Source organism: Hemiscyllium ocellatum, assembly GCF_020745735.1.
Source record: "Hemiscyllium ocellatum isolate sHemOce1 chromosome 27 unlocalized genomic scaffold, sHemOce1.pat.X.cur. SUPER_27_unloc_33, whole genome shotgun sequence".
Taxonomy (NCBI): Eukaryota; Metazoa; Chordata; class Chondrichthyes; order Orectolobiformes; family Hemiscylliidae; genus Hemiscyllium; species Hemiscyllium ocellatum.
Window position 1 is genome coordinate 175711 of NW_026867502.1, and position 12092 is coordinate 187802.

Sequence of the window (12092 nt, forward strand, 5' to 3'; positions counted from 1 at the left end):
TATAACCTAGAGTTGTGTGATTTTTAACTTTAAAAAGTGTTGCAAATCTCCACCCCCTCTCTCACACACACACACACACACACACTTTCTTCAATTCTCACTCTGCTGTCTCTGATATTACCCATCCCCCAGTAGTGTCCAGAAAGGGACTTATTACCTAAAAAAGCTGTAAATCTCCATCCCACACACTCTTTAACTCTTGCTGTACCTAATATCCCACCTCCCCCCATGCTCCAGCAGGGTCTGACTGATGCTCATTGACTGAGCCACACTCACCTCTTCCTGGATACAGGGACCCTCCAGACCAACACAACATCAGCTCCCCTTAACCGCCCCCCAGTAACGGCGCATGTGCAGGAGCATCCGGTCACGTGAATGGAGTGACCACCGTCGTCACAAAGGCCGCGCGTTGATTGGAATAAGTGCCCGCCCGTGCGGCGTTCCAGCCTTTCCCATTGGTCCACCGCGCCGTGCGTCACGCGTCGGCGCTGGTCTTTGTGACGCCCACGTGACCTCTCTCCTCCACTACCACCCCCAACGCGCCCCTCCCTTCACCTTGACACGGGGAGGCATGACCAATGGGGAGCCTTGGAGGACCGGAAGGAAGGTTGGTCCTCCTACCAATCAGAGCATCCCCTCATTGTCTGAATGCGGAAGTTGGAGCATGAGCTCCTGCTGCTCACTCTCTCTCTCTGAATGAAGATTGAGTGTTACCCCAGACTGCACCAACCTCTGTGAGTACAGCACCCTCTCTTCTCACCCCTCCTATTCCATTTCATTTCTCATTTTGGGATTAAACTGTTGGTTTGTAGGAAGTGAAGTGAAAGGAGGTGAACTCAGGGAAGGTGCATATGCTGGATGCATTGGTCTAGATCGCTCTCTCTGTCTCTCTCGTGTCCTTCATCAGGAATTGCGGAGGGGTTGGGGGGGTGGAAAGGGTGCTGAGAGATAAATAGGAAGGTGGGAGTGGGGCTGGGGGTAAGGTAGATGCAGGTTGGGTGGGGGGTGATGGCGACAGGGTGGAGCAGATTGGTGGGAAGGAAGATGGACAGGTGGGACAGTTCAAGAGGATGGTGCTGAGTTGGAGGGTTGGAGCTGGGGTGGGAGGGGGGAGGGAATGTGAGAAAACTGGTGAAATCGATGTTGATGCCATGTGGTTGCAGGGTCCTAGGCCACCTGATACCTGGAGGAAGAATGCCTCTGCATTGGGACCCTCCAACCATACAGGATCAATATTGATTTCACCAGTTTCCTCATTCCCCCCCTCCCCCCAGCCCAATCCCAGATACAACCCTCGAACTTGGGACTGTTCTTTTGAACTGTTCCACCTGTCCATCTGCCTTCCCATCTATCTGCTCCACCCTCCTGTCTGACCTGTCACCACCTTCCCCCGCTTTCATCTCCCCATAGCATTCTCAGCTCCCTTCCCCCAGTCCCACCTCCCTCCCATTTATCTCTCAGTCCCTTTGGGCCCACCCCACATTCCTAATCAAGGGGTTATGCCCAAAACATCAAACCTCCTGCTCCTCAGATGCTGGCTGACCTGCTGTACTCTTGCAGCACCAGACATTTTGGTGCTAATTTGTCTGGATGTTCTGATGTGACCCCTTCCAGATGTGAAGTCACATTCGAGAAAAACTCCTTCATGGAATGTGGGCTTTTTTTTTGGCAAGGCCAACAATGTTTTCGTCCCTAACTGCCCTTCAGACAAGCAGATTGCCAGACTTTATGGGGCATTTTAAAAGTCAAGCATGTGAGCCATCATATGCAGGCAGCACCAAGTTAATGCTAGCGGGTTTCCTTCCCTGAAGAGCGTTATTGAATCAAATGGGTTTTCAGAAAAGTTTCATTCTCTCAATGACTGAGACGAGTTTTCAATTCAGATTTAAAAAAAATAAATTTAATTTCCCCAAGGTTTGTTTTTACTGGTATTTGAACCCATGTGCCCAGATTATTTGCCTGGGGCCTCTGGATTGCTGGTCCAGTGTTGTTGTTATAACATCACTGACTCGCCTGGACAGCATTGAGAGTCATACAGATGTATAGCACACAAAGAGACCCTATGTGCAACTGGTGCATACCGAGCACATAGCCAAAATTGATCTAGTCCGATGTGCCAGCACGTCCCTCCAAACCCTTCCCATTCATATTCCCATCCAGATGCCTTTTAAATGTTGCAATTGTCCCAGCCTCCACCACTTCCTCTGGCAGCTCATTCCATACACGCACCACCCTCTGACTGACAAAGTTGCCCCATAGGTCCTTTTTATGTCTTTTCCCCTCTCACCTCTAGTTCTGGACTCTCCCAACCCAGGGAAAAGACCTTGTCTATTCACCCTATCCATGCCCCTCATCATTTTATAAACCTCAATAAGGTCACTCCTCAGCCTCCAATGCTCCAGGGAAAACAGCCCCAGCTTATTTAGCCACTCCCTATAGCTCAAACCCTGGCAACATCTTTGTAAACATTTTCTGAACCCTTTCAAGTTTCATTTAACTGAACAGTAAAAGTCATACTGGACAGGGATATATCATAGTGTTACTATGCAATATGTATTTATTTACGACTGTATAAATTTGATTTATAATTATTTCTAGTTATATCATAGTGTTGTAGACATGTTATGTATTCAAAGTTTGGGAGAATATTTGTAGCTCGGCTGATCATTGTTGTGGTTCTGTTTGCCGAGCTGGGAATTTGTGTTGCAGACATTTCGTCCCCTGTCTAGGTGACATCCTCCGTGCTTGGGAGTCTCCTGTGACACACTTCTGTGTTGTTTCCTCCGGCATTTATAGTGGTTTGTCTCTGCCGCTTCCGATTGTCAGTTCCAGCTGTCCGCTGCAGTGGCCGGTATATTGGGTCCAAGTCGATGTGTTTATTGATTGAATCTGTGGGTGAGTGCCATGCCTCTAGGAATTCCCTGGCTGTTCTCCGTTTGGCTTGTCCTGTAACAGTAGTGTTATGGATGCAGATCATTAGCTGTCTTCCTGTTTGTCCTATGTAGTGTTTTGTGCAGTCCTTATTGTGTACAAAATCCCATGCAAGGCCTGCACAAAACACTACATAGGACAAACAGGAAGACAGCTAACGACCTGCATCCATGAACACCAACTAGCCACGAAACGACACGACCAGCTATCCTTGGTAGCCATACACGCAAATGACAAGCAACATGAATTCGACTGGGACAACACTACTATTATAGGACAAGCCAAACCGAGAACAGCCAGGGAATTCCTAGAGGCATGGCACTCATCCACAGATTCAATCAATAAGCACATCGACCTGGACCCAATATACCGGCCATTGCAGCGGACAGCTGGAACTGACAACCGGAAGCGGGCAGAGACAAACCACTATAAACGCCGGAGGAAAGATCACAGAAGTGCTTCACAGGAGGCTCCCAAGCACTGAGGATGTCACCTAGACAGGGGACGAAACGTCTGCAATACAAACTCCCAGCTCGGCGAACAGAACCACAACATGTCATGTATTTCCAGTCATACCCGTTACAGGACAGGAGAATACTGGGCTCAATGCTGACTCTGTGGATGAATCTAGTCAGACGCATTCCTCTCTATATCCACAGAGTCCTGTAAGTGTATTCCTCTATAGGGTCCCTCCAGTCTCACTTGGGTATTGATCGACTCCAGTACAGTCATCCTCAGAACGAGCATGTTCTAGGTCTTGTTACCAAAGCAAAGTTCTTGCTCTGATTCTCTTCCCCACCCCCCCCACCCCCATCTTGGTCTGTCAATATGGTAGAAAGAGAGTGGGGGGGCAGATAACTAGGTTAGCAAACTGCATGAGGGTGGCATGGTGGCTCAGTAGGTAGCACCGATGCCTCATAGTGCCAGGGACCTGGGTTCAATTCCAGCCTCGGGCGACTCTCCGTGTGGGTTTCCCCCGAGTGCTCCGGTTTCCTTTATCAGTCCAACCTTGTGCAGGTGAGGGTGGGTTGCCGTGCTAAATTGTTCAGAGTGTTCAGGGATGTGTAGCTTAGGTGCACGTGTCAGGGGTAAATATAGGGGAATGGGTCTGGGTGGGATACTCATCACAGGGTCGGTCTGGACTTGTTGGGTCAGTATGGACTTGTTGGGCCGAAGGGCCTGTTTCCACACTGTAGGGGTTCTAATTCTTAACTTTTCTTGGAGCTAGATCTGCCAAATGTCAGGAATCAGAAAAATTGGGAGGGAGCGTATTAGGTACGGCAGTAGGGAGAGTGTGTGGGATGGAGACTCTCAGGTTTTGGGTTATGGGCATGGAATGAATATTCCGTGAAATCGATCTGTTAAACTCTGAGATTCTACGTGATACTGACAGCGATGACTTTCTAATTGACAGGCTTTCACAGGAGGATTTACCTGCATCTCTTGAACTAATTGCCTCAGCCAGCTTGATTCATTGGGACTGGAATTTTATCGATCTTTTGAGTGGAGAAGGAGGATTGTCCCGCCTGCTTCCAGAGATCTGACTGGTAAAGCACTGAGATGCCGCTGTTCGAGGGTGGAGTGAGCTTTACCGGAGCGGAGAGTTAGCCAGCCGGCCCCCCGCAGCAGAGTGGGACGTCAGAGGGAGCGTCGAACCTGGAGGGAGGCCGCGCCGTGGGGAAACCGTGGAAGTGTGGGGAATGCGGGAAGGGGTTTCGAGTCCCCTCTGAGCTGGAGATCCACCGGCGCGGTCACACCGGGGAGAGGCCGTTCTCCTGCCCCGAGTCCGGCAAGGCCTTCATTGGGTCCTCCAAGCTGCTGAGGCACCGGCGGGTCCACACCGGGGACAGGCCGTACCCCTGCCCCGAGTGTGGCAAGGCCCTTCACCCAGCTGTCCCACCTGCAGACGCACCGGCGCCTCCACACACCAGGGAGAGGCCTCTCACCTGCCCCGGGGGCGGCAAGGCCTTCAATCGATCGCCGACCCTGCGGACGCACAAGCGCCTTCCCAACGTGATCGCACGGAGTTGAAGTCTGCAGCGAATCCCACCCAGGACTGGGGGGGGATCGTGCCCCGTGGGGGGATTGTGCCCCGTTCGAAGACAGTGGGTGAAGCGGGAAGGGAGCGAGGCTTCCTTTCTGCCGGACTGGCCGCTCTCGCTCCCTTTGCTTCCCGTGGGACCGATGCTGTTTGAGGCTGGGACTGCACGTTCCCCGGGCCAAAGATCTGCAGGAGCTGAGGAAGTGCACTCCTTTCACACCGGATGGTAAATCATGTTTGTCCCATCTATTTCAGTCTTAAATACCCTCCGTGACCTGGCCTCCCAGCCTCCTGTGGCAGTGAATTCCCCAGATTCCCCACTCTCTGTCTGAAGAGGTTTCCCCTTATCTCCGTTCTAAAAGGTCTAAGGCTGTGCCCTCGGCTCCTGGTCTCTCCTACCAATGGAAACATCTTCCCAATGGCCACAGATAGATCAAAGTCAAATACAATAGCCTCTATTCCATTGAGTGTCCAGCACACTTTATAGCACTTTGTAAAATCAGGAGGGCCATTGATGAGGTGAGTGGCAGGTGTCTTTTCCCGATAGAATAAAGAATATTCCAGCACAGGAACAGGCCCTTCGGCCCTCCAAGCCTACACCGATCCAGATCCTCTATCTAAACCTGCTGCCTATTTTCTCAGGATCTGTATCCCTCTGCTCCCTGCCCTTTCATGTATCTGTTGAGATACATCTTAAATGACGCCATTGTTCCCGTCCCTACCATCTCCGCTGGCAACACATTCCAGGTACCCAGCACCCTCTGCGTAAAGAACTTTCCATACATATCTTAAATCTTTCCCCTCTCACTTTGAACTCATGACCCCAGGTAACTGAGGCCTCCACTCTGGGGGAAAAACATTTCTTGCTTTCCACCCTGTCTTTACCTCTCATGATTTTGTTGGCCTCAATCTGGTCCCCCCTCAACCTCCGTCTTTCCAATGAAAATAATCCTGATCTATTCAAACTCTCTTCATAGTTAGCATCCTCCATACCAGGTAACATCCTGGTGAACCTCCTGTGCACCCTCTCCAAAGCATCCACATCCATTTGGTAATGTGGCGACCAGAACTGTACGTGGTATTCCAAATCTGGCCGAAACAAAGTCTTGTATAACTGTAACATGACCTGCCAACTCTTGTACTCAATACTCTGTCCGATGAAGGAAAGTGTGCCATATGCTGCCTTGACCACTCTACTGACCTGCATTGCCATCTTCAGGGAACAATGGGCCTGAACACACAGATCTCTCTCTACATCAGTTTTCCCCAGGACTTTTCCATTTACTGTATAGTTTGCTCTAGAATTGGATCTTCCAAAATGCATCACCTCACATTTGTCTGGATTGAACTCCATCTGCCATTTCTCTGCCCAACTCTCCAGTCTATTCTCCATTCTGCTGTATTCTCTGACAGTCCTCTTCACTATCTGCTACTCCACCAATCTTAGTGTCAACTGCAAACTTGCTAATGAGGCAACCTACACCTTCCTCCAAATCATTTAGATATATCACAAACAGCAGTGCTCCCAGCACGGAGCCCTGTGGGACACCACTGGTCACCGTCTCAGTTTTGAGAAACTCCCTTCCAATACTACTCCCTGTCTCCTGTTTCCCAACCAGTTCTCTATCCATCTAGCTAGAATACCCTGGACCCCATGTGATTTCACCTTTTCCATCAGCCTACCATGGGGAACCTTGTCAAATGCCCAAGTAAAGTCCATGTCTATGACATCTGCAGCCCTTCCCTCATCAATCAATTGTCATTTCCTCGTAGAATTCTATTATTTTGCTAAGTCATGACCTTCCCTGAACAAAACCATGCTGCCTATCACTCATAAGCTCATTTTCTTCCAAATGTAAACAGATCTTATCCCTCAGTATCTTCTCCAGCAGCTTCCCTACCACTGACATCCAGCTCTCAGGTCTGTAATTACCTGGATTATCCCTGCGACCCTTCTGAAACAAGGGGAAAACATTATCAATTCTCCAGTCCTCTGGGACCTCACCTGTGTTCAAGGAAGCTGCAAAGGTATCTGTTAAGGCCCAAGCTATTTCCTCTCTTGCTTCCCTCAGTAACCTGGGATAGATCCCATCAGGACCTGGGGACTTTGACCACCTTAATGCCTTTTTAGAATACACATCACTTCCTCCTCCTTATGCCGACTTGCCCTAGAGTATTCAAAGATCTATCCCTAACGTCAACATCCACCATGTCCCTCTCCTCAGTTAAACCTGACACAAAGTACTCATTAAGAATCTTGCCCATTTTCTCTGACTCCACACACATCTTTCCTCCTTCGTCCTTGAGTGGGCCCACCCTTTCTCTAGTTACCCTCTTGCTCCTTATATATGAATAAAGGGCTTTGTGGTTGTCCTTAACCTTGCTCGCTAAGGATATCTCATCGCCCCTTTTAACCCTCTTAATTCCTCATTTCAGATTGGTCCTACTTTCCTGATATTCTTCCAAAGCTTTCTGTCTTCAGTCGCCTAGACCTTATGTATGCTTCCTTTTTCCTCTCAGCAAGTCTCACAATTTCACCTGTCATCCATGGTTCCCTAATCTTGCCAATTCCATCCCTCATTTTCACAGAGACATCTCTCTCCTGAACTCGAATCAATTCTCTTTAAGAGCCTCCCAAATATCGAATATGGATTTTCCTTCAAAAAGCTGCTCCCAATCCACACTTCCCCAGCGCCTGCTGAATTTGGGTATAGTTGGCCTTTCCCCAATAAGCACTTTTCCTTTCGGACCACTCTCGTCTTTGTCCATGAGTATTCTAAACCTTACGGAATTGTGATCCCTACCCCCAACGTAATCCCATATAGGGGCCAAGTGATGGCAAATGTGACTAGATTAATTTAGGATATCTGGTCAGCTTGGACAAGTTGGGCCAAAGGGTCTGTTTCCGTGCTGTATGACTCTAATTGTCTTTGGTGAAAGCAGAAGTGTGGTTGTGAAGACTGGACTTGCAGAGCAGCTTTTAAAGATGTTTTGCCCTGACTGGGAGCAGAAGAGTTTCACTGAAGTGTATTGGTGTTAATGCCTTGATGTCTCAATTTGCTCCCACCTTCCTGGGGGTCGTTAACCATTTTGTTCCACAAATAGCTGCATTGCAGGTTCCCCCATGAATTGACACACTTATATTTGCTTCCCAGATTCAGACTGTTGCTCACTGTCAACTGTATCCCAGTGTTGTGGAGTTATCCAAAATGCAGGGAGATGTTAGTCTTGACGTTTTTGCATTTCTGCCCCTGTAAGATCCTGACTCAGCACCTTCAGTTAGAGTGGAGTGAGGACAGAGGGAGAGAGAGGTGGGATGGTGCTTTCAATTTTGTGGAATAACAAAAGAAAAGAATATTCCACAGAAAGTAGAATTCCTTGTTCAGAATTTCTACCCTGCACTGACAGTGATGACCTTTTGTAATCTCTTTTTATGGAGTATTTGAAGATCTGAAGACGGATTTTTCAAAATCAACAGATGAAGGCCGTTTGCCCGAAATGTTGACTCTCCTGCTCCTCAGATGCTGCCTGACCTCCTGCGCTTTTCCAGCACTGCACATTTCAAATCTGACTCTCCAGCGTCTGCAGTCCTCACTTTGAAAGTCACTCAGTCCATCAGGACCGCAACTATGATTCTGTGAGAAGGAGCAAAGCTTTTTGGTTCCTGTTTCAGTACGTTTTCAGCATCAGTGGGACTGGATGAGAGACCCTACCATTGCAGGGCACTGAGTGTGGAGCCTGAAGCAGTTTTTTTGGCCTGGAAAGAGGAATTCACAGTGGAGAGAGTCTCTACGTGCGTTTGTGTGTGGCTGAAGCTCCGGCCATGGAGAAACCAGAGGAATCCCGCCCCGCGGAGAAACTGTGGAAGTGTGGCGACTGCAAAAAAGGCTTCTGTTTCTCATCTGCCCTGGAGACTCATCGGCACAGCCACACGGGGGAGAGGCCATTCCCCTGCCCTGTCTGTGGCCTACCCAGGCCTCCAACCTCCAGACCCACCGGCGGGTCCACACCGGGGAGAGGCCCTTCCGCTGCCCCAAGTGTGGGATGGCCTTCAGGAATTCCTCCCACCAGCGGGTCCACACAGGGGAGAGGCCCTTCAGCTGCCCTGAATGTGGGAAGACCTTCAGCACATCCTCCACCCTGCGGAGCCACCAGCGGGTCCACACCGTGGAGAAGCCCTTCAGCTGCCCCGAGTGCGAGAAGGCCTTCAGTAATTCCTCCGCCCTGCTGAGGCACCAGCAGGTCCACATCGGGAGAGAGGCCCTTCAGCTGCCCTGAGCGCGGGAAGGCCTTCACCAATTCTGCTAACCTGCTAAGCCAACAGCAGGTCCACACTGGGAAGAGGCTGTTCCCTTGCACAGAGTGTGGGAAAGCCTTCAGGCATTCTTCTCACTTGCTGACCCACTGGGGGGTCCACACCGGGGAGAGGCCCTTCAGCTGCCCCCGAGTGTGGGAAGGCCTTCAGCCATTCCACCAACCTGCTGACCCACCAGCGGGTCCACACAGGGGAGAGGCCGTTCCCATGCCACGTGTGTGGGAAGGCCTTCAGCATTTCCTCCCACCTGGTGAGGCACAACGGGTCCACACGGGGGAGGGCCCTTCAGCTGCCCTGAGTGCGGGAAGGCCTTCACCCGCTCCTCCCACCTGCGGAGGCACCAGCGAGTTCATGTGCCATCGCAGGGGGATTGAAGGAATGATGGCTGAGTGCCGTTATCGACTGGACTATCAACCCGGTTCCGGGGACTCCCAGGTTCGAATCCCACCGCGACAGATGGTGGAATTGGAATTTGGTCAGAAATCTGGAGTTTAGAATCTAACGGTGAAACCATTGTCGGTGGGGTGGGGGTGGAAGAAGTCCCCGTTCTTTTTTAGGGAAACAAACTGTCGTTGTGGGAGAGGATTCACTCAGTCGTCCCAGCTGCATCCTTTACGTGGTCTAGCCTACACATGACTCCAGACCCACAGCAGTATGATCGACTCTGCACTCCCCATCCAACTAACTTGGATACAGGATACGGGTTGAAAATGCTGAGTGAGGCAATACTTTCTCTGGGTTAAGGCTGTACCAAGGATCCAATTCCAAAGGGACAACTTGGTGACCAATAATGAAGAAAGTGAGGGGTTGGAGGGAGTGTGTGCAATTTGACTGTGAGCTGTTTTTAAACATTGCTACTTTTTCTACGCCATTCTGCTGGGAGATTCTGAAGCTGTAACAAAGTTGGGTCGCAATAAAGTTTACCTGAACTTCCCACCGAGCTCAGACTCTCATTGAGAGCTTGGAATTGCAACATGTTTTTGTTTTAAAACTGCTCATTTCTTACAGGTGAAAGTGAGAACTGCTGATGCTGGAGATCAGAGTCAAGATTAGAGAGGTGCTGGCAATGCACAGCAGGTCAGGCAGCATCCAAGGAAGCAGGAAAATCGACATTTTTCGGGCAATGTTGATTTTGCTCCTCAGATTGCTGCCTTACCTGTTGTGCTCATTTCTGACGGTCTCCTGTACCATGTTTCCAATGTTGTGTATCAGTTGCAGTAGTGAATGAGTAGCCAGTGTTGTTAGAAATTGTGAATTTTTCAGGAGTGCAGGTACTGCATCATCCCATTGTCATTGTACAGTTTCCTGGCAGCACTGGGAAGTGGTGGCTGTGTCCACTGCAAATGATGTGGAGGTGCCGGTGTTGGACTGGGGTGGATAAAGTTAAAAATCACACAACACCAGATTATCTTCCTTCTGGTTTATTTGGAAGCACTGGCTTTTGGAGTGCTGCTCCTTCATCAGGTAGCTGTGGAGCAGAATCATAAGACACAGAATTTATAGCAAAAGCTGATGGTGTCATGCGACTGCTAAGATATTGAATAAATCTAGATTGCGGATTAGTCTTTCATCTTTTACCATGGGTTGCAGGTTTCAGTTCATTAATATGTGAACCCCAGAACTACTTTGAATTCACCTTCGAGATGGTTTAAGGTTTTATAAAAATAGGTGGCATCTCAGCTTAGATCCTGCACAAAAGGTGTGAGGTTCGAGTCTGTATCCCAATCTTGAATCAGATTGGTTCTATTAACTAAAGTGGGAATTTATACAATATTACATGGATTATAAAATATTACATGCAGTTTGTGTGCTTTTTGAACAAAATTTCATCCCATAGACTTATGTGAGACTGTATATGCACGAGAGTGTGCGTGCATGTGAGTTTGTACATGCATGCTAATGAAATGTGTGTTTGGAGTATAAGCTTGTGAGACAGTGTGAGTGTTAGGGTGTGTGTGTGTGTGAGTGTCCGAGACAGCGTGACAGATGAAGGCAAGGCGTTGCATTTTGCTAAAACAAGGAAGGGCAGAACTCGTCCAGTTAATGGTAGGGCCCCGCATTGTGTTGGAGAACAGAGACACGGTGGGGGAGGGGTTCAGGTACATAAAGTTAAAAATCTTTCAACACCAGGTTATCGTCCAACTGGTTTATTTGGAAGCATGAGCTTTGAGTGCAGCTCCTTCATGGGGTGTTTGAAGAACAGGATCATAAGACACAACCACCTGATGAAGGAGCAGCGCTCCAAAAGCTTATGTTTGCAAATGAGCCTGTTGGAGTATCACCTGGTGTGGTGTGAATTTTAACTTCGTACACCCCAGTCCAACACCAACATCTCCAAATTGGGGACATAGTTCTTTGAAAGTTGCATCATTGGTAGACAGGGTGGTGAAGGAGGCGGTTAGCACACTTTCCTTCATTGTTCACACCGTTCAGTGCAGGAGTTGGGACATCACGTTGAGGTTGTACAGGATATTGGTGAGACCACGTGTAGAGTACTGAGTACACTTCTGGTCGCCCTATCGACGACCACAAGTTGTCAGGTAACCTTATTTCGATTTATAAAGTCATGGGGCGTGTAGGAAAGGTAAATATCACAGGGGGGAGAAACGGTGCATCTCCCCTTTATTTACTTCTCTTGGCATTTGGACACTTCAATTCTGTCAGTAACAGCAGCATCACCAGAGAGCATACTGCGCATGCTCGCCGTTACGAGGATGAAACTGCGCATGCTCCTCGCAAAGCACGCGTCACGGCTTTCTTTTGGTGGACCAATCGGAAGCCCTGGAGGACCGGAAGGATACCAGT

The 12092-nt window shown here is 49.3% G+C and overlaps 2 protein-coding genes and 1 long non-coding RNA gene across 3 annotated transcripts in view; 1 reads left to right on the top strand and 2 right to left on the bottom strand.

Annotated features, from left to right (window-relative positions):
• The window catches only part of LOC132808144 (zinc finger protein 850-like), a 131059-nt gene that overhangs the window by 9972 nt on the left and 108995 nt on the right, over positions 1-12092 (bottom strand). The window lies entirely within an intron of this gene.
• Positions 1-12092, bottom strand: part of LOC132808143 (gastrula zinc finger protein XlCGF57.1-like) — a 63285-nt gene that overhangs the window by 4607 nt on the left and 46586 nt on the right. The gene's annotated exons all lie outside the window — the stretch shown is intronic.
• LOC132808148 (uncharacterized) lies at positions 658-11079 on the top strand. Its single transcript, XR_009642036.1, has 2 exons — positions 658-734; positions 4346-11079. It is a non-coding gene; the product is annotated as an uncharacterized LOC132808148 (long non-coding RNA).